This window comes from Corvus hawaiiensis, chromosome 3, assembly GCF_020740725.1.
Source record: "Corvus hawaiiensis isolate bCorHaw1 chromosome 3, bCorHaw1.pri.cur, whole genome shotgun sequence".
Lineage (NCBI taxonomy): Eukaryota > Metazoa > Chordata > Aves > Passeriformes > Corvidae > Corvus > Corvus hawaiiensis.
In genome coordinates this window covers 93158424-93179168 of record NC_063215.1, presented here as the reverse complement: position 1 = coordinate 93179168, position 20745 = coordinate 93158424, and the positions used below count along the sequence as shown (strand labels likewise).

At 38.4% G+C, this 20745-nt stretch overlaps 1 long non-coding RNA gene across 4 annotated transcripts in view; it reads left to right on the top strand.

Moving 5' to 3' along the window:
- Positions 1-20745, top strand: part of LOC125323081 — a 317884-nt gene that overhangs the window by 156926 nt on the left and 140213 nt on the right. For 2 of the 4 annotated variants that reach the window (XR_007202360.1, XR_007202359.1), the window contains exon 4: positions 8285-8386. The exons of the other annotated variants lie outside the window; for them this stretch is intronic. This is a non-coding gene — a long non-coding RNA (uncharacterized LOC125323081). The remainder of the gene's footprint in view (positions 1-8284; positions 8387-20745) is intronic. 4 annotated transcript variants of the gene reach the window in all.

The window sequence follows — 20745 nt, the reverse complement described above, 5'->3', positions numbered from 1 at the left end:
TAGCCTGTCTAAAAAAAATTACTATTAAACATGTCTTAAACTTACTATTCCCTGGAAGATTAATTGCCTTATAAATGACATTTTGACAGATTATTTTAGCTAGGAGGGGTGCATATGCACTGAATTTTAAAGTCTGCCTGTTAACTCTCAAAGTGAATTGAAAGGAGTAATTTATTTTGCTGATATTTAGTATGTTATGTCATTTCTGAAATGTAGAGATCTTCATTTTGGGAATATAAAATATGCTGTAGAACCAGCTGTACTTAGAACTTCACACTTCCTTTGGACTGGGATATCAAAGGAAAGTGCCTAAATACAGAGATAGATCTTGAAAAGTGCATGCTGAGCTCTTTAGAATATCTGCTTGCATTTGACGAAAGACCAGTGGGTGCTGGAGAGTTTGTAAATCACGATCATTAGATACATAATGTTAAATGAAGGGTTTTGAGAAGTTTGTCCACTGTAACACTGACAGGATGATGACAAGATCCAAAACAGAAACATCATCTTGATTCATTTGACTGTATTTCCTAGAGAGGAGCTGACCTCTTTCTTTACGTATTTATTTTCTTGGCTCTTGCATTACAGCTTTGGCCAGGTGAGGGATCCCCACAGAAGGCACTGTCTATAGGCAGTGTGTGTTTCTGCACAGAGAGCAGGGCCTGTGTTAGCACCTGTGGCTTCAGCTGCTCCCCTCTGTTCATGCTGTGAGCCCTTTTACTTGGGCAGTCTTTCAAAGGTGTCCTTTGTGAGAGTCGGGTCGGTCTTTGCAGGTACAGCAACACAAATTGTCTGGCATAACCCTAGAGAGCCTGCAGCTGCTCCAGGTACGGACTCATCAGAGAGGGTGAGGAAGCTCAGCAAAAGGAGGTTGGTTACTGCAGTGGCATTGGTCTCCACAAGTGGTGACTTGCAGTGTCCCAGGCTGCAGGAAGAGGAACCTCTTGATTAGGCTCAGGGACATTGCTTTCTGCTGGGGAACTCTGCTCAAGGGCTCAGATGTAGAGGTTTTACAAACCTTCATTATGCATGATTCAGTGACTTGCTATTTAGAGGAAAACTGAACTTGTTCTTTTTTATTTTATTTTGGCTTCTCTCTGCCTGACTTATTCACATGTGGCACAGTCAAGAAGTTCTCTTGAGAGCCCCTTGCCTTGTAAAATGTCCTGGAGATTATCCTCTGCCTGATGTAATAACAGCCAGCTGACTGACAGCAACTAGCAGTTCCAGATTATGCATCTGTCTGCTTAGCAATGGCTGAGGAGCACACAGCTGGTGTGCATGGGAAGGACTGCCTGAGTCCTAATTATTCTGAGAGAGAGAGAATCAGCCATTGGGATTTGCCCAAGCCTCCATTTATCCATGATGAGCTGTAATACTAACCCTTTTTGAGTGAGTCACTACAAAAGCCAGCTGGGGAATATGCATTTCAGAGGTGAAGTTGGATGGGCTGGAAGATCTGTGGTATTCTGGGGAGTGATTTGTAAATGATACTGCATGGAGCTGCATGGATGTGTTTTGCAAATATTGATGGTCATCAGAAGCTAGTTAGAAGTTTCTTATCCATTCCTGAACAGGATGGACCATCTGTTCAGTGTATGTCTGAACAAAAACGGCACTAGAGCATTTGTGAGTGTCACAACTCTGTGTAGCTTCAGTGCATATTCCTGACAGTGTAAAAGTATTCATCTAGTGCTTATGGCTTGTGTGGGAGCTGTGAAAACATCTGATGGATATCTCACAGCCAAAGGATTCACGATGGGAAAGCTCAGTCCTGTGATTAGGTGGCCCTGCCAAAAACAATAATGGGAGACTGCTGACGCCCAACTGAGTCTTACCTAACAGAGCCCTGGAGACTCAAAATGTCTCAGATCAAGATTCTGTCATGATAACAGCCTGAACAAAGTAAGAAACTTCCAAAAATTCTCCACACCATACAGGGCTGTTGGTTTGCACGAGCCAAAGACTGATGACGAGCGATTGCTTGCCAATGTGATACAAATATATACGTAATATTCACAAAAATAAATGTGACTATTTTGTATGCTGGTCTTGCTGGTGAGAAATATTTTTGAAGGCTCAGGAATAATGTATCCTAAACAAAAAGAAGTCATAGTGCTGTGGAAGGTCTTATGGAGATGACCTATTTCCAGTACAATCTGGTTTTGTGCAAAATTCGGATCCAGAGGAACACATCTGGATTTTATTAATAAATAGCAACAGTCATGTGAGCTGACTGTACTTCATGCCAGACTTTGTATTACAGAAATAATAACTTGCTGTATATGCTGAAATAATAATTTGCTGTATACTGGTGGCAGTTATGTCCCGCCTGCCTGCCCAGTAAACTGCATTTGTTTAGGATCATTATCATCTGTAGTGTCTTCACTCAGTGTCAGGTTTGCATGCTTCTACTAGCATTTGATACCCAGACTTGGAGGCATCTAGGAATGTGTCCTGGTTTCAGAATGCTTTTCTAGAAAAGAACACTAGATCACGTTTCGTTTCTTTAAGTAACTGATGTGTGAAAATGTTGAGTAAACAAGCCAGTGAGCCAATGTGAACAGGAAGTTACGAGCTGGTCCTTAGCCTGTGTCATGTTGGTAGAGTGCCCTGCCTCAGCCTAGAGATGAACTCTTCAGATTAGGGAGAAAGGAATTGATAGTAATCATCCAAGATGCATTGGTTGTCTCTCTCCTGCAAATTAGGATTAGTTTGACCAGGCTCAGAAACTAAATTTTTATCCTGAGAAAAAATTAGGAGCTCGCAGTGAGAATTTTCAAGTAAGTGTCGTCTGAAGTTTCGTTAAGCCCACTGCTTCAATGAGACATTAGAAAGAAAATATTTTGGTTTCTTGGTTTATTTTGGCTTTTTCTTGCTTGGGTCCTTTATATGGCTCTACAGCAAGGAGTGTAGGATGGGCAGTGTGCCAGGTTTGCAGCCTGTACCATCCTTCAGTCCCAGAGAGTTCCATTAGAAAAGGTATAAATGTGATCTCTGCCAAATGTCTGGCAAATGACAGGGGAAGGAGAGAGAACAAGTGAGACTTGTGTGTAAGCAGAGAATTCATCTATAGCCAGACTCACATGAAATCTTTCAGGACAAGTCATGAACTGTGGTGCTTCTAATGATGTGAGCCTGTAGTAGAGCTGGGAAATGGGCAAGTTTTCTTTCCCTTGAAAAGGGAAGTTGGGTGCATGACACGCTGAAAGATCTGTTGATTAAAGTTTCCTATTTTACTGAGGGTCTTCTAGAAGGGGCTTTCAAATGTCTTACTTGATTTTATAGTTTTTAACAATGTGTTGTGTATATTTACAATATGAAAATAGCTGCTATATATCATGATAGACTCAAGAAAGAATCTTGCTACAGTAATCACTGCCAGTGTAGAGAGGAGATGACATTTGAATGCCCTGTTGTGAATCTGCCCTTACACTCTGCCATGTGGCTTAGACCCACTCTTGGACGTGACCTATTAATTCTGGCTCAAATACGTGTGAAAAATAATAGACACCTTAAACACTGGAAGAGATTCTCATCATTCTATGAGTGGCTCACTTCATGTAAATGTCTATAAGCAGATTTATTTTGTTTAATTTGTGGGTTAGACCTGAGTCTCAATCTGGCATCCATTTTGGCTTTGAGGAGGCATCCATGGCAGTCTACTGATGGCAGAGAGAAGAAAGGAAAAAGCAGTTTTTGTAGTCATTTCAACATTACAGGAAGAAAACACTTAAAACTAGCCACATGTGGTACTTGTGCACAGAATCCGAGACTTTGTGTACTTGGCAGAGTAGGAATTAGTAGAAAGAGAAAATGAGCTGAAAAGATGACAACTAAGAGCATAATTATGAAATGGAAGCTCTATGAGAAAGCTTTTGCTAGAATAGCTCTGATGCAATCAGCCATATATTGTGAGAAAAACCCACATGAGAACAAGAGTCTTTTTACTGGTCCTAAATCACAGGGAAAACTGAGGAGTAATGAGTTTGAATTACTGGCCCCAGATCACACCAAAAGGACTTGAGTGTTAACTCATTTTTTTCCAAAAGCCAATCAAGGGCCTTAGAAACAAGGAGACTGTCTTTCCATTCAAATAGAATTTAATAGAAATGTCATAATAGCCAAAATTGCCAACTTTTAAAAGACATATATACTATTTCAGGTTTCAATAAATCTCAATTGATCTTTAAGATTTGCAACTAATGTGCCAAAAGTCCCAGCTGCTGGAAAAGCTTTCTTTACCAAAATGTCAGTGTGGTTTTCCTAAGTCCCAGACTCAGACTGAATTTCTTGGGAACTTTAGACAAGTGCCTCATCTTTCAGCCTTGATACTTCTCATTACCAGTGCCAGTAACAGTGACTGTACTGTGCAGTGAAGTGCAGTATTATCTTCATTATTGTCAACTATGTAAGATAATGAGAACTCCTAATTTCCTATTTTCTGTCATGAAAATAGAAAAACACAACTATATTGCATAACTGAAAATGTTCTTGGATGTACAGCTCTGGTATTATTTTTTTCAATAGGCATTAAAATCCCAGTGCAGCACTTATGTGGCCAAGTTCAGAGTTCTCATTGTTCCAGAATCACTACTGACAGTCAAATAAAGGATCCCAGTCAGTCTCAAAAGTTTATCTTAATGGCTTTCTTGTTGCTGGTTTTATTTTGTTAGCAACTGAATTCTAAACTGCAGTTTTAGGTTTCATTTCTTCATGTGTTCAAACTGGACTAAAGCTGTTACTTCTTGTCTGACTGGTTCCAGTGGAGGAGCATGGTCTACAACAAACTCGTCTTTTAATAGATAAAACTGGATTCTGAACTGAACTCAGCTGCTCAGGAATGTGACCTTGATGCTATGATAGACAACAAAACATCAGCTCAATGCTCAGTAGCAGCTTTCCAAGCAAAGAAAATGCTTCTTATAAGGATGGGAAAGAAATGGAAAGAGCACTATGCACAGTTCATTCACAACCTGAATGATGTGTGCAGTTGTAGTCTCCCTACATTCTTCTGAGGAATGATTGTTAGAACTTGACAAAGCACAGAGAAGAGATGCAGGATGACCAGAGGCATGGAGCACCTTGCATAGGAAGAGTGATGGAGAAGGCTGGGGCTACTCCAGCCTCAGGAGTGATACAAAAGAGCTCTACAAAACCTTGAACAGCATGAGATTTGATAGTGATCAAAACTGATCACCATTTTCTTCAGTGTCAAAACAAAGGGCCAAAAAATGAAGCTGGTATGAGATGACCACAGAATATTTTATTTGCCAGATACTTTTTTATTATAACAAGGCCCTAACTGTGTGACCAACAAACACTGAGGCTATAGCTTCTGTAAGATTTTTTTTCTATAAAATCTGAGGAAAATGCTTTATTTCTTGACCTATACAGTAATGGGATCTGCAGCATGTGTGAGATGACCAGATCTATACATCCTACTCATTGCTAGCTTTCCAGAGTCTGAAGAGTCAGTCAGTCAATTTTCATGTCTGTATCTTCACAAATTCATGGTAAAATAGCAAAATAAGCTGGTGCTCTAAAACAGAGAGATGTAGGGGAGGAGTGGATTCTGCGTGTGTTTCTTAGCCTCAGAATCATAAAAATGTGAAGTCCTGATACTTTTGTTTCACTTGTTTTGCGCACATTCGGAAAGGTTCTGTGAGTGGAGCATCCTCTTGTGTATGAAAATATGAAAAGTCAAGTATTATTAGAAAACCTTTCTTCTTCTAGTTGTAAACTGAATATTCTTCCTGGCAATGAAATCAACCTCTAAAATTGTCATTTGGAGATGGGAAGAAATGAGTTCCATATGGGTGTAATTACGTGGTCTTCTTCTCTTGAAGCAATACAGAAATCACTACCCTGATGAAAGAAACAGAAATAACTTGTTTATCTAGAATTTATTTGGGAATTTATTTAGGCATCACAACGCTAACACAGGTCAGAAGGAATCTGACACAGATGTTTTCTGTCTTGATTATTGGTTATGAATGTAAACAGTAACTTTCAGTGTAGACAAGCTTACCATAAATCCTACTAACCTGTTTTTTGAGGCGTCACCTCTTATGGTGAAAATACTGCTCTGTCTCTGCACTCAGCCCAGTCCCTGGTTTCTTTAGTGAAATATTCAGTAAAGGTGCCAATTGTGGCAGAGGTTTTAGTGGTGTGGATTCCTTGTCCATGAGATCACCAGCTCATTGACCAACCATGAGTTGGTAATGACCACTTGGTAAGTGACCTACACTGGGTTTGAACTGGTGACCTTAATGTGGAAGACTCTGAATGCCACTTCTGATCTCTGGAGGATTTAATTTCTGGGTTTTGTTCTAAAATAAACTCTGTTCAGCCTCAGACTTCTTCCTCAGGCAGTGTTATGACAATAATCTTTTCTCTATTACCTTGAACTGCTTTGTATCTTCTTCAGTTCTAAGTTGGTCTCCATAATTTCATTCAGAAGTAATCTCAATGAACAGTTAATACCATATTAGATAACTGTATTTTTCAGCTATGGGAAACATTTTCATGTTTGTGGAAAGAAAAAGGAAAAGTTTTAACAGCTATATTCAGTACCCTTGAGAAAACACCACACACTGCAGCATGGGAATGGCCCTGAGTTCCTTACTCCAGCAAAAGCCCAAGTCAACAAGACTTCTGCCTGAGGAACTGCCACAGGACTAGCCCAAATATTCTGATGTTTATGGCTGCAGAAGTACATAAAAAGGATAAAGAGATGAAAATCTTTCCAAATTTCAGGAAATTTAGCTGGAGCTTGCTTATGTAACTATTTTTTTTTTTTTTTTAAATAGCTATTCTGCAAGATTAAGTTGTGTAGCCCTAATTGAGCCCAAATGTGTACCATATACGTGGATTTAAAGCACACAATGATCTAGTTGTTTGGAAGCACATTTTAAAACATGGTGTTAGGTTTTAGTGGTTTTTTCAAATTTTTGTATTGATTGCAATTACAACTCTTCACATGAAATTTTCTAATTTCATCATCAAAATAAAAAGGAAGGCAAAACCTAATTTGTTACTGTGTTCAGTATTCATTAATTTCCTTAAACTGGTATTATTTATCAAGACATGAGCTTTTGTACTTATTTGTCCCTCTTTTCATGGCAAAATATTCAACTGTGTACCTTAGATAATCATGGACTTTGTAAAACCTTTTCTTGGGGAAAAGATGGAATGTGTGTATGACTTAGGTGCAAATTTTAACTAATATTTTCAAAATATGAATAATTAGATTTTATGAATCTCAGTTAATAGGTGTTCTTGAGAGTTTTTCACTTCTATACATTACTGGATTCCTGGCCTAGGGGGTAAAATTTTACAATGAGATCCTTCTTTATTGGCATCAGGGTTATAAGTTCAGGCATCAAACTTCAAAAGATAAGTGAAAAATCCTCTCCTGAGACATAGAACTTGACCAGAGTGAATACAATAAATCAGTAGCTCTTAAGGTAATGATAGTTAATAACCCAATATAAAATATTGGGTAAAACAACTCCCCCCAAGAAGGGCAGTGAGTTATTTTCTTCTCAAATGTCTGCTAATTTGTTAAATGCATTAATGATCTGGGTATACAACCTTTCTCCTGTATGTGAATTATGGATACAGTGGATACAATGACTTCCCAAAGATTCCAATTCTGCCAATTTTGTTACTAAAATTTCTTTATCTCTTTCATGAAAATAGCCAGTCTTCAGTATCTGGTCAAATACTTAAAATATTTGTATAGCGTACCCAGGAAAATATATTTTTAGTTACAGATCCATGAAGCCCTTGTGGTTAACAAGGAAAAAGATTCAAAAATTTGTACTGAAGTCAAGCTGGCCGACTGATGAAGTGATGAGAGAGGAAGTTAACAAATATATATATTTAGTTGTGTATTTGTATATTTTTTATATACTATACAAAACTGAGGTTGGTTTTATAAGACTGTTGCCCCTGACTTGCAAGACTGAGCAAATCCAGCAAAGACATGGGCATATACTGAATTTTGTTTTCCAGTGTAAAGTCTAGGCATTTTTTCCTACAACCCAAAATGTCTATCCTATGAGGTCTCTGTTATGCTTTCAAAAACATTTTCTACCCTACATCTGCCATATGGACTTAACCCAAGTGTGTTAAGCTCCTCACAGGGAAACAGATTGCAATTTTTATTTCAAGACATTTTCAGAAAACAAAAAGGACTGTCCTTTGTCACTTTTTTGTTCCAGTAAATTGTTAAATTTTTAAAGGAAGTTTAGTTTTTCTTTATTAATTTCTTGAACAGATAATGGCTCTTCTCTCCAGAAAGTCTCTGGATTTCTCTGGAAAAGAAAACTTTTATGACAAATTCAAAAACTGTGGAAATTTTATGACAGATTTTTAATAAGTATGTGTGACCCTTCTTTCCAAATCTCTCATTAAAATGCTCATTGTTTTATGACCTGTTTCAATGTGGTAATTTCTGTTTAACTTAGCTTAGAGCCAGTTGTTTTCTGAACCAACAGAGGAACTGCATGTGTAGATTCACTAAACACACGAAACGTTGCTCACTTTCATTCATGAGATTGTAGGGTTTGCTTCTCATGGAGAAAGCTCTTTATTTTTCCTTGTTGTTTACTCAGTATTTTCCTCCCAATTTTTTGATTATAAAATATAAGTTTTGATAACTCTGTGTAGGAAAAAGCTGTGAAAATTTTCTTTCTGAGGGATGAAATGTTTACACTGTCTCATTTCCAGGTTTATAGATTCTCTATATTATTCAGTCAGTGCTAAGGTTTCTGATTTTTATTTCAGCCATAGGACACCCAGTTGATAGTGGTTTAAGGGGTTCACTAAAGAGTAAAGTTGGCAAAGCCTCTTTTCAGCTGATATCTCAGGTGAGCAATAGGAATTAGCTGTAACAGCAGCTGCTGTTGGGGGTAGTAGCACAGGAGGCAGCAGCCTGTAGGGGATGAACAGAAGGGAAGTGATACTGAGAACTGGCCTTATCACTCACAGAATTGATAGTGTAGCCGCCACTGGTAATATAAACTTAAGTGTTACAGTGCCTTTGCTTTAACTTAAAGGGAATAAATCCACACAAAATCTTTGTGTTGAATTAGTTTATAGAGTTGAAAGGCACTCTGTGCAGCACAGAGCCCTCCCCTGAGGAGAGAGCATCCTTCCCACACAGGCTGGACCAGGCTCAGCCAAAAGTGAGATCCCGGTTCTCAACCTCATCTCTTCTTTTCCCATCAGACTGAGCAAGTTATTGGCCAGCTCGGAGACCTTGAGAAACTTTTTTTTCTTTCTCTATTTTCCATGGGGTATGCGTAAAAAATTAGAGACATTCTATTGAAATATTGAAAATATAATACATTTAATAAGATGTGGTGCTGCTCTAACAGGACTTCTGCATCCTCTAATTTTTTTCAGGGAAGACAAGGCTTCTGCTGAGAGTCAGTAACATGTACACAGCTTATATATTTTTCATTTCAGTCCTATAAGGACAGGAGTAGTCCTTGAGATGATCATATGTATAAATTACTTCAAGACTAGCTCTAAATCTGTGAAGTGCTTTTGGGTTCTTTTGGATGAAAAGCATTACAACTCGTAACAGCGATATGTAGGTGGTTGTGTCTGGAGAGATGTCATCTGAAAGCAGCTAATAGCAGAGGGTTGTACCTGGAAAACTTTCTGTTACAGATTTTACTCATCTCCAGCTTTTCCCAGTTCTTCACAGCTGAGGAAAACATTTCCACTGACTTGAGTGAGGCTAGATAAAAGGATTATGGCTGTGTTTAAGATGGCAATGTGGCAAACACATAAATTATGTGGTTTGCAATAATAAAAAATAATTTCCATTTAAAATATCAAAAGTCTAAAGATCATTCTTCTAGTGTTTATGTTTGATATTTTGTATAACAAATACATCTGCTTATATTATAATGTCCTCAGTTACATTTATGGTTGAGCAAATCAGGAAGAAATAATCTATTAAAGTTTTAAAGAAAAATACTCTCAACTAATTTATCATGCTCCACCAAAGACAGGTTAATAATAATAATGAAATAAATTTATAGAGTTGGTTTTATGTTTTATGATATTAAAAATTATATGCTGAAAACAAGTAAAATCTTACCATTTGCATTATAAACCACTCAAAATCTAATTTCTATTTGATGACTGTCTGCTGCATTAGTTTCTCTGAACTGGAAAATAGATCCAGATAAAGCCCAGTCCTCAAAAGGTGGGAAAAAAGCTAAAGCCAGAGTTAGTCTCATTTACATCACAAGTTTGTGAGTCAGAAAATGAGCTGTGTAATGGGCCATTCTACCAGGAACCTTGTCTTCAGTATCTGCTGTCTACATCTTGGAAATGATGGTATAAAATTTGAACAATTTGATATCTACTGCATGTGTTTGAAATATTTATAAAGTGATGGTAGGGTAACTAGGCTGGTCTTGATATTGACCATGTAATTCTTTGAACTGTTGTAGTGCCATACTTTGTCCTGCCTTGTGTGTGGTATCTTTCCCTTTACTTGGTGAGGAGAATGACTCTTTCAGTGACATTATTACAGAATTTGCTGCAACTTTTTTATCAGGTTCAGTTTTTCCAATAGGGCATTGCTGCTGGACAGGGGAGGGACGGGACACCTTCTTTTTTATTCAGCTGGATAGCATAAGAAGTTTTCCAGAGACTTCTTTATGAGCCCAAAGAGTGTAAGAAATTCCCCTTATTACTTGATCTCAATGAATAGTGACATAACTTTGATGTCTGCAAGGCTAAGTAAATGGCTTTTCCTCTATGACCTGACGATTTTTTCCCATTATATAATCACAAGATACTAGAGTAGCTGGTTTCTGCTGACAATTATGAGGAACACAGTTTTTAGAACACTTTTCAAAACACACTGGGTTTTTACAGAGCTTTAAACTAATCATACGAATTTGCTGTATGTCACTTGACTTGCAGGTTTCTCCTGTTTATATGTCTATTTTCTTAGAGAGTTTTATATCAAACCTTTTAGAACAACGCAGAATTTTAGAATATCTAATGTTTAGGCTATCTAATTACATTCTTGAAAAAAGTGAGAAAGGGGATGTATTGAAAAGAAAATATTTGAAGTAGTGGAGGCAGGCACTAGTGGTCTCCAAGTATCTTTGGCAAGACATCCATCCTCTTTTAAGGACCAGTGCTAAAGCAGAAAACCTCAGAAGCTTACACACCTAAGATCAGCTTTTCACATGTTTGATCTTCCCTGACAGTTTTCCATAAACCTTCAATAGCACATGAGAGCTAATTTCAAACTAACCTTAGTTTGTTTCCAATAATTGGGGTTTATGGGTTTTGGTGGTTAGTTTTTCGTGTTTGTTATTTGGTTTTTTGGTGTTTGGTTTTTTTTTTTCAAGACTACTAAATTATTTCTTTTGTGAAAAATCCATACATCTGTAGAGAAGAGTAGGCCATGTTTGAGATTTCTGTAGCCTTGATTTATCTTTGCTATTCACAAGGCAGAAGAATGGCATCTGACAGAGAGACATGTCCCTCAAAAGGCTCCATGAATTCAAACCGATGTTTCCTGCAGGGAGTTTTTTGATCTCTCTGCCTGCCCACCTGCCTCTCTCTTCTGCTAACACATGGAGTCATTGCCACACCCACCAGTGTTTGGCTCAGAGGTCAGGTAGTGCTGGCATAGTCTCATGGGGGGCCTCACTGTGCAAAGGATCCTTCTGCCTTATTTTTGCTGCTGAGAGAGCTTTGCTTTTTCTCCTCCTGCCAGAGATATCAAGAGTAACATAGTCCACATTAGGATTTTGACTTGGCCACACAATTGCAACTACAAGACCTGCTTTCCTTCAAGTATAGATGGGAGAGAAATGGGCTGGAAGTGGTCTTGTCTCACTAGGAGACTCAGAAGACAGTGACAAATTTGGCTCCTGTGTAATGAGTTGCAGGACAGGCCTCCACGGAGGCCCATTTGAAGATGGCATAACTTAAAGCTACCCTTTATTGCTGCAAGCTGTGTGCATGGCTGAGATCCAAGCTGAGAGTCAGCAAAAACAGATGAAAGCAACCAGCACTGTTTCCTCTATGCCTCTTGCACTAATAAACTCTATTATATTTATGAAATTGGTTCTCACCTACAGCTTGAAAATGCAATTGTAATTTGGTCCTTTTACCTCTTGCATATTCTTTAGTATGCTGTTCCTAAGCCAGTTCAAAACTACCAGAGCATAAAAAGATTGTTCTCAAAAGGGCTTTTATGTTGTTGGTTTTAAATGCTTTGAAAACCATTAGATTGTTCCAGGCTTACCGGGACATTTCCATAAAAATAAGCTGCATGCCAAAGAATCTGAGATTCATATATTACAGGATATGGTCTCCTCACACCCTCCGCCTACTCGTTTGGAAGTGTCTCATGGTTTTCCTGCATCATTTGACACATCTGTAGTCATTTAATTGTTCTAGCCTTTCAGACTGTATTGTGAAACATTTGCTTACAGCACTCATTAGAAGAAAATATAACAAAAAATTCCCATGCGTTGTACCTCCTCCATAGTAATATAAGCCTTGGAAACTTGCAGGGTATCCAAAAACTTTGGTTTTTTTAACAGAACACTTTGACCTGTGTTAGAGTAGGCAGCCAGTGTGGTGCATGAGTGTTTGGACAATGTTTCTGTATGTCTAAAAAAGCGGTGAGTGGAATGGGAGTGTGTTGCATATTACATGGTATTTTTTATTGTTATTTGCTTATTTCAGTTTTGGTCCTGTCTCAGAAAGGTGCTTAACCATTTCTCTGTGTCAAACCTCAACTAGAAAAGCCTTTTCTTTAGTCTCATTGAAATGAATGCAAACGAAGCATAAGCTGATAAGAATTAGCTTGGAAAATTTTGCTGAATGGAATATTCTTTCACTAGTCTTTGAAAGTTAACCTGGCAAGAGATGTTACTGGAGTGCATCTGTTTATCTCAATCAGTATTGTGTCATACAGAAAAAAAACACACTGCCAAATGCTTTAAATTCCACTGATGCTTATTTCACTCCTTAGCAGAGAGGAGAACTCCCTGCATCTCCAGCTGAGATACCAAACATCTGGCAGATCTTTAAATTCCTATCTGCCTCAAGGTCATGGAAGAAGACATGATGATGCTAAACTAGTCTTCTGCAATGTAATGGATGTAGCTAGTTTTAAATGTTTAAAATTGGTCACTATATATATAAAACAGTTGCATTGAAACATTGATTATTGTAGAGAAAAATGTGGCTCATAGGTCTGATGGGAGCCTATCTGGAGAGTGTCACAAGGAATATGTACAAATGCTGCTTAGGTTTTGAGGGAAGAACCACATCTGAATCAATCCAGAACTAAATTATCCACTGACAGATCTGGATCATGAAAATCTTTTGGGTGGAATTTGGTAGTGAGACTGAGAGTGCCAGCAGATCAGCTGCTGTGATGTGAAAATGGCTTAACAATAGGAAAATAGAAATTAAATGTCCTTTGCTTTCTACCTTCCTTTTATGGGGCTTGTGTAACACACCTGTTTTCTCTAAGGTGAAATGTTTTAATTTCTCTGAGTTTGTGTTTTGGTAATATAAATATTTTGGCAAGACTAGAAAAGTTTCACCACATCCATAAATGTATTTTACACTGGCTTTATAACACGATGCATAACAGCAGAATCTATTGTACAGTACCTGGAGCAGGGCAAGATCTATGATATTCCTAGCTTAGTAAGTAGGCTGAAGCGATGAACGAACTTTTGCAAGAATGAATTTTAGCATGTTTAAGACAGATGTATTGTACTGCTTCTCAGAGTACCAGCTGAGTTCCTCTTTATTCCAGTCTGTCCATATTTTTATGCCACATTCATCATTACATTTGACTGCCTGGAGACTTGACTCTCCTCCAGTTCAGCTTTCCAGGCACACAGATGTAGTAGTGAAGAGTAGAGATGAGATTTTGTTGAAGCTCAGGCTCTCAGGCTTCAAGATCACTTCCAGAGGCCTCAGAAGAAGCTCTGCCTTGAGAGCCAGGGATCCCAAGTGCTGGCCTGGGTGCTCAGTACTAGCAGGAGGAATAACATCCTTCCTGTCAAAACAGCAGGGTCAGGTGTGGTCCTGGATCAGGTGTCATGAGATCCCATGAGAGACAAGAGGTGTCCTTCTGGTTTTTCCTTCTCTATCCCTAATCAGTTTCTCCTTATATCTTCCATGATTTCTTCCACTTCTGACCCCAAGACCATATGCTGGATTTGACAAACTCCTCATCAGCTTTAAATGAAACATAGTAGGTTCCACAAGTGACCATTTCCAAGGTAACTTCATTTAATGAGAAAATCACTGACTTTCTCTGGAGCCAACTCTTGTCCTGAGGAAAGGGGAACAGGATAACCCTTAGCAGTTTTGCTGGGACATATCATTGCCAAAGATGCTCAGTAAGTTTGCATTACCTGGGGAGAAACAATAAAAACTATAATTTAACAACCACAGGAAGAAGGTCCATGATTAATGTGAGCACTTGCAGGTAAACAGTAACAGTTCAGTGACTTTGCAAATCCCTTCTCAAAGGCTAGGGGTGTTTAATAACACAGAGAGGTGCCTCTCTTTGCACCCACACTCTGTGCCTTATAAACTGTACCTCAGTATTTCACTATTTTCATTGTAAGGCTTAATTCAGAGTTCAGACTACATAGGGGAATAATGTGCACAGCATAGATTTTATCATACTTTCCATCTCAGCTGGCTTTCCAGCAGAGAGGTGATGTAAGCACTCTAAGGAGCAGTTTGGTTATATTCAGAAAACAGATTTTTTAATAGTTTTTCTCTCATTTGGTTTTATTGGTGTATCAGAATAGAGGCAGCATTAAACAGCTTGTGTGTAACTTCAAACAGATCATGAACTTTTGTCAATCATAATAGATCTAAGAATATATATGTATTTACAGAGAAGTATGCATATATGCCAACATATAACCAACATAGAAATGTGTGTGATCCTAACAGAAAAGTTTAAGAATATACAAGCTAGTGGAGAGCCACAGATATGTTCATTCATAATGGGTTTTTTTCAGTTCGAGCACCAGTTTCAAGTTCTTTTCCAGTACTAATTGAATTGAGTGTGTCTAAAGCACCAAGGGTTAGCAAAATCCAGTGGACTAGACTGGGCATCTTTTGCAGAGAGAATTCCAGATCTGTGTTATAATAAGTAATTTTCCTGTGGCCTGACACACAACGTGTTTCTGTGCAGCAAATTTAATGAGGATATGCAGTTTGCATCGTCTTTTTTTTTTTCTTCCTCTTAGTCAGTTTTTCCAGCTAATGGAAAGAGAATGTCTTGGCTTCATCTTTATTCCACCCTCATTCCATCAGGCCCAAACTCTGAGTTGGATAACTCCCAATAGGATCAGGACACATATGGTCTCTTAAGTAATGCTTCTGAATCAGTACATGCATTTGCAAAATACATTTTTACTCTTTAATTTCTTTGCGAGATCAATTCATTGCTCAGCTTACGTTTCTTCATGAATAAACAAATATGTATATGTTTGCATGTATATACATGTAAACGTGTGTGTATTTATATATCAGTAAACCCATTTTCTCTGCCTTGCCAGACTTCCTGAAGGTGGTGCTTCCAGCTCTGTGTATGTGGGCTAAAGAGAGACATTTACTTTTGTATATGCAGCGACAGGAAGTGGGATGAACCAGTTCACATCTGTTAGCCATTAAACAGTGAAATAACAACAACAATACTAGAATATGATTTTAGCCAGGCTGGCAAGAACAGAAATCAGACATGGAAAGCTGAAGGTGAGTCAAAAGACTTCCCACATCCAGCTGATTTCTTCAAAGGCAAAATGGTATGTACTCTTTCCTGGTTTCCAGTTCTGCAAAAACCACCTCCTTGGATAACATGCCATCAGAATGAGAGGGCTTGAGGATTTCCTGTAGAAAACTATAGCAGCATTCATTCCTGCAGCAGTGTCTGAGAGGAACAGGCATGGGCTTCAGAAATTCTTGGGTTTAGAAAAGTAATACTTTTCTTACACTTCTTCCCAATCACCTCCAACACCTTGATCTGCTGATCTTTTCCCAGGATATCGCTGAACAATTGTAAAATGGATTAATAAGAAATGCATACCATATTTCAATAGGTACTACCCGAGCCATTATCAAGTGTTGACAGGGTTTATTTAATAGCTCTTGTGTGATATATTGCTGAATTTCACTAAAATCTTATCAACTCAATGAGAGTAAAGGAGGCTTCAGATGATTATGCCTCAGGACATTGCTTTGACTGATAAAACAATCAATTCTTAGATTTAAAGGTTGCTCTTTTGCTTATATGCATGATAGTTGTTCCCAGATAGCAACCGTCATTGCAGAAAACCCTTACAAGCTGAAGGAAAATCGTGATTAATTGGAGAACTGGTTTTCACAGAAAATGGCTGGCTGCCAATGGGCTGCAAAAGTAAATAGCATCAATTAAGTCAACATAGCTAATTTTGTCCTGACCTAGTTATTACACTATATGCACAATGACCTCTTTATTAAAATAATGGAATGTTGTAGAAAATGTAAGTGAACAACACTTTGAGTGTTATTCAAGCTGTTTCTTCATGGTTTAATAGAATAAAAAAAGATAAGCCCTGACTTTTACCCATTTTGGTCACTTTGGCAAATAACTATTTCTAATTGAGTTATCTATTTTTACTATTTCTGTTTCATCAACCTGTTCATGTGTAAATAAAAAATCAAGTTCTTGGTAGAGCATTTTATAAACATCGATGTGCAAATATTTGGTACAAGTTTGAATCGTAGCTTTAGGCTGTTTGTTTGTTTCAGTTTTCAAAGTCACAGTGTGTTTCTCAAGCCTGAAGTCAGGGATCATGTGGTGGTGATCCAATGGTGGTGTGTTGCTGGTCATGCTTCACTGGCAGGACAGCTCTGAGCCTGGCCTAACTCAAGTGCTCTTGTCCCTGTGTTTAAAGGGACAGGACAGAGGGTGTCCAGGACAAGCTGTTCTGGCTTGGAGGACCTGTTGATACAAGCAGACTGGCAGGAGAGCCTTTACCAACCTTTTCTATTTAGTAGATATCACAGGGCTGTGACTCAAAGGCCCCGAACCATGGCTTGTGCTCACTGCCATTTGGCAGAGAATGACAGAGGAGGTGGATACATGTAGCCATAACTGCTGGGCTCAAACGTAATGTGGTGCTGGGTGTTCCCTGAGGAATAGGAAGATGACCACAAGGACATTATCATTGTCTTCTCCAGGTGAAGAGGGAGTGGTCTCTGTGTGTTTACGTTGTGTCAGATCGTAGCTGTGCAGACATGTGCATTCCTCGTTTGAACTGTCTCGCAGAGAAAGTTAACAAATTATCTGAACCCTGGCCAGACTTCAAAAGTTCAGAGGTTTGGTTCAAAAAGAGCTGTAGTCACTGATTCAAAGTTTATAAAAGCTGTCCAGATTTTCTGAGACTGTAAAACTGGGCTGGAGCAGCATTTTTCCTGTAGCTTTCAGCACTTCTGTTTCCCATCCTAGCTGGACAGTGGAATCGAAAAAACACTTCTTCAGAAATTCCAAGAGCTTAAGAACATTTGGTCCCAGTCTGGTTCTAAAAATGAGTAAGGATCTGGGAAGCCGTCTGGTGGGGTAATATCTAACCTACCTAGTCAGTCCCGTTGTGCCTGCAGCTCCCTTTGGACTGGGAGGTATTTTTGTAGCTGGAGTTTGGTGCGACACTCAGCATGCTCCCTGACAAACTTGCTTGTCATCTTTTCTGAGCTGCTTACAGGTTCTTATGGATATTAAAGCAGATTCTGTTTAATTGTTGATAGTTAGCATTGTACTCTGGTGAAGAAAGAGCCCAGCGGTTTGACAGCTGTGCTATTGCAACATCGAGGGGGAGTCTTATACCTCAGCATAGCAGAAAACGTGCTTCCAATGCTTTGGGGTTTCAGATGCAAAAAGGCTGTTCATAATACCGCATGGCCAAGGCATGGCCTAGTCAAGTCATGGGAAGAAAATAAATTTCAGCTCCTGCTGTTAACTCTTTCATATTACTTTGGGATTATGATGTAAGGACTAGATATCCATCCTTTTTCCTCTTTCTTGGAAAATGCTTGGAGTTTTTTACCAGAGTGTAGTTACAGAAGTTCTGGACCACTGCAGGTGGGTCAGTCACCAACATTTCATTTCACCAACATTTCACCAACCACTGAGGCAGCAGCCTAAACTCTATTGCTGCAGCTGGAAGAGCATTTGTCAGGTTTGAAGATGTTATTTCTACTTGGTCACACTAAGTAAATGCATGTTAAGCTATTCTTACCTAAATCCATGTCCTTTTAATTTTTTTTATTTCACTGGAAAAACTAGACTTTTCCTGCAGTCCCAGGGAGTGAGGATTAGTGTTTCTACTGTCAGTAAGAGAGAAGTAGCTAACATATTCTTGTAAGATATTTCAGGTATGCAGAGGTAGCAGACTTTTTCAGAGACCCCAAAAAACACAGATTCAAGTTCTGCCCTTCAAACTTAAAAACAACTGAATTTCAGGGGTATTTGCAGTAAGAGGAGGGAAAGAATTGTTAAACTAGTTACAAAGAGAGGAGAAGTTTTAGCATTCAGTTTGGATCTAGGTTCACTTATTAAGCCGCTCAGAAGATTTGGGATCTGAGACTCTGGTGTGAGTTCACACATGTTACTGTGTATAGTAAGAAACTTCCAGATGCTGATGGCTTCAATGGGGAACTGACATTATATGGGGCTCCCTCGATGCTTCTGTGGGAACAGACTGCAGCTGCGTGCAGCCTCCAGCTCCTCTGGGGACACTACATTGTATATACTCTATGAAGGAGCTCTGAGATATTTATTCTCACCAACACAGAAATCTTCCTGTATTTTCCCAAGGGATTGAGTGCTGCCTAAATATTACAGACATCGGACAAACCTCTTCGAGCCCTGTCTGCAACTTTGAACCACTTGGCACCTTTCATCACAGGAAGAATTTTCTTTTGAGTTTTCTTATCTGTATTTCGAGTCCAAGATATTTAGGTTTATACCACTGTAATGGTGCTTCCGTAGAGTCTACCTTTATTCATTTTTATAAATAAGTACCTCATAAGAAATTCAAGCAAATTCACATTTGTGTAGTACTTAGAACTATTTAAGCTGAAGGGAGAGTACAAATGCAGTGTTCATTGATTTGGGTGCATTTTGTTGGGATAGACAAAAAGTCTGCTTAGGCAATGAACCGTGAATGGTAATTGCTGCTTACCTATGTCAAAAAACAGCTTTTGGCTTACAAGAGATTTATTTTCTGGAGTAAAACTAGAATTCACATTGTGTGTTAAATAAATATTAAAGCTTTATTTTGTACTAATAGAGAAGGTTTAAAAATAATAGCTAGTTAATAAAAATAATGTACCATTTTACATCCTATCACAGGATACTTTTAGCAATTAAATGTTATTTAGACTCTGAAGGTAGAAAATATTGGAATTAATACTGTGATTTGTCATAGTCTTATAGAGATTAATTTGATGCTTGGATATAACTGCCCCTCTCTTTTATTCCATATAACATTTTATTCCCGTTTCAAGCTTCTCATGCTTTGTTTAAAAAGTGCAATAGTGAGGCTGTGAGATTCAGCAAGACTTCCCACTAAACATATTATCCATGTGCACTGTGTGTGAAAGTCCACATTAAAAGATTATTTAGATTTTTGAGCCAAGTAATTATGAATGTGGAGTTTGACACCGCATGCGCACTTTCAGTTCAGGTCACGCATTTGCATTTTGATCATGTAGTTTGTTTTTAACTCACAAGGCCCTTGCATTCTTCAGTACCCAAGATATGTCTGTTCTTCAGATGCACCAGAGCTGTGAAGTCAGGCAGGCCTGGGGCCTTTGGATGTGGATTCAACAACTGTCATCATATCCATTAAGTGAGGCCGAGGGCTACTGGAAGAGAAAGGGTGATTTCTGCCCATTTCTTCCAGAACTCCTGTGTGATGACACTAAGTAAGGCACTCAAACAAGTCCTTCTCAAAACTGAAAGTTTCGCTTCTTATTTCTAGTGTTTAAAGGTGCAGAACGCAGTAGGACCTGTACTGTGGGCATGTAAGTACTGTGAAAACTTCATTCACAGAGGTCACAACTAAAAAAATAAAATTGCTACCATAATTTCAGCTGCAAAATGGAAATTATACTGTGAAGATAATTAATGCATATGAAATGTTAAGATACTACTGTATTGAATATGACACAGAAAAATCTTGAGGAAATTAATAGATCTATCCTGAAAATAGATTTTGAATAAAGTGAGGCACGTAAAGGCTGTGATTACACACTGAAAAATAAGTCAAAATATCCAACTGAGCGTTGCGTTTTTGCAAGCACTTTTCATTTCAATTAACAAAATGAAACAAAGACCCACGCAAAAAAAACCCCCAGACCTGACTGTGTAATCATTGTATTACATGTTCACAGGGAGACCAAATTAAGGTCAGGTATATTGTCATTTCTGACTTTCTGAGTGTTTGACTTGGCAACTTCAGCTCTCTATGAGTCACATATGTACTGGGAGAAAAGTGCTATAAATTCGTGGTCAGGTCTTTTTTTTGTTATTATTCTTACTTCTCAATGTCATGAAATAACTTATTGCAGCTCAGTTTCACCTTCTCTTTAAAAGAAATGCAGTATTTTAGATGTGGTTTCGTACTTAGTGAAGAATGTAAATTTGACATAAAAGAACAT